Source organism: Neomonachus schauinslandi, unplaced genomic scaffold (assembly GCF_002201575.2).
Source record: "Neomonachus schauinslandi unplaced genomic scaffold, ASM220157v2 HiC_scaffold_5824, whole genome shotgun sequence".
Taxonomy (NCBI): Eukaryota; Metazoa; Chordata; class Mammalia; order Carnivora; family Phocidae; genus Neomonachus; species Neomonachus schauinslandi.
Window position 1 is genome coordinate 1 of NW_025414512.1, and position 1,652 is coordinate 1,652.

The window sequence follows — 1,652 nt, forward strand, 5'->3', positions numbered from 1 at the left end:
GCTCCAGGTATTTTTGTTTGGAAAATCTATCACAGTAGGGCACAGCTTTTTATTGGATGAGCAGAAAAGAAAGATATGCTTGTGGCAACCAGAAAGTTTTAAGGTCTTTCAAGTTGTATAAAGTGGACCTGCAGAAATGTTTACGTGTTCTCAGGATGCCAAGTTCGAGCTGAAATGTGATAACAAACCAGTTGCAAAGAGTGTACAGCAGCCATCTCTTGAGGTTAAACCTGGTACCCAGATATGCAAGAAAGCTTCAGGACATATAGCTTGTTGGCCTTGTCCCATATCATCACATAATCTGATCATGTGTGCATTTCACAAGAGGTTCATATTGTTCTGCTAGTTTGGTATTGAGGATTTGCTCATACTCCTCCCGAATTTTCTCTTCATAGTCTTTTAAGAGATGCTCACATATTATTCTGACTTGTCGGAGGGGAAAAGAGGGCTGGTCCTTCTTCATCCCGGAGGAACGTGGACAACTAGGCGCTGTGAGTGCTGAAGAATGATGCTGACTTTCCGAAGTACAAGCTTCACTCTGATTCAGAACAGCTTCTAAATGTCTCCACCTCTGATAAGGACTATATTCTTGTTTTATGTTCTGCAAAATTTGTTCTAGTGTTGGAAGGCACGGCTCATTGTGGGGTGCGGTGGGGTGCTGCAGAGTCAGTTGTGGGGTCTTCTCTGGAGAAGAGGTGGTGGCTCGGTGTCTGGGGGCCTGAGGCCAGAGAGGGGCCGGGCAGAGGGGTGCAGCACCACCACTTTGGGGAGCCAGGGCTCCACAGCCTGGCCTCAATCTCCCTGGGCTGTTTCAATGTTGCCCCTCACACCATGCCTCTGAGGGGTCAGGGAAGGGGCAGATATGGAGGTAACTGCGGCCCAACCTCCGGCTCCTCAGCCCAGCTCACAAGCCGGGCTGGCTCCAATCCCGAGGCATAAATTATTTATAAAAAAATTGATAAGCTGCAATTTATTAAAATGAAAATCTTATGATCTCAAAAAACTCAAAAATAAACAGCAAGCTCCAGACTTAGAAAATCTTGAAAAAAAGGATCTCTTTCCAAAAGATACATGTGAAAAACAATTGTATTCGAAATATACAAAGAACACTTGAATTCAACAATGAAGAAAATAACTTAATTAAGAAAACCGACTGAGTCCCATAATAAACCATTCACTAAATAACATAGATTGCAGGGGAGGAGCAAGATGGTGGAGGAGCAGGAGATCTAAATTTTTTCTGGTTCTAGGAATTCAGCTAGATAGGGATCAAACCATTCTGAACACCTATGAACTCAACAGGAGATCAAAGAGAATAGCTGCAACTCAATGAACAGAAAAGCGACCACTTTCTGGAAGGTAGGACATGTGGAGAAGTGAATCCAAGGTGATTTTTGGGAAGATAGATGGCGGGGGAGGGGACTTCCATCAGCTGCTACTGGCAAGGGATAGAGACGTGGAGCACAAATCAGAACTTTTAGAAGTCAGCTAGGCTCAGGGCTGTCACTCCAGTGGCTAAGCGGGGGGTGGAACACTCACTGGGAAAGTGTGGTCTCAGGACCCTTGGGGTCACAGAAAGACCGGGGGTGCCTGAGTGCGGCAGACCTCCCAGGTATCGGGGCAGGGAAGCCCGTTTCAGAGACGGAGCCAAG

At 46.1% G+C, this 1,652-nt stretch overlaps 1 pseudogene; it reads right to left on the reverse strand.

The window, feature by feature from the left end:
• Nucleotides 1-256: 256 nt before the first annotated feature.
• On the reverse strand, nucleotides 257-833 carry LOC110579996 (annotated as a pseudogene).
• Between the last annotated feature and the right edge of the window lie 819 nt (nucleotides 834-1,652).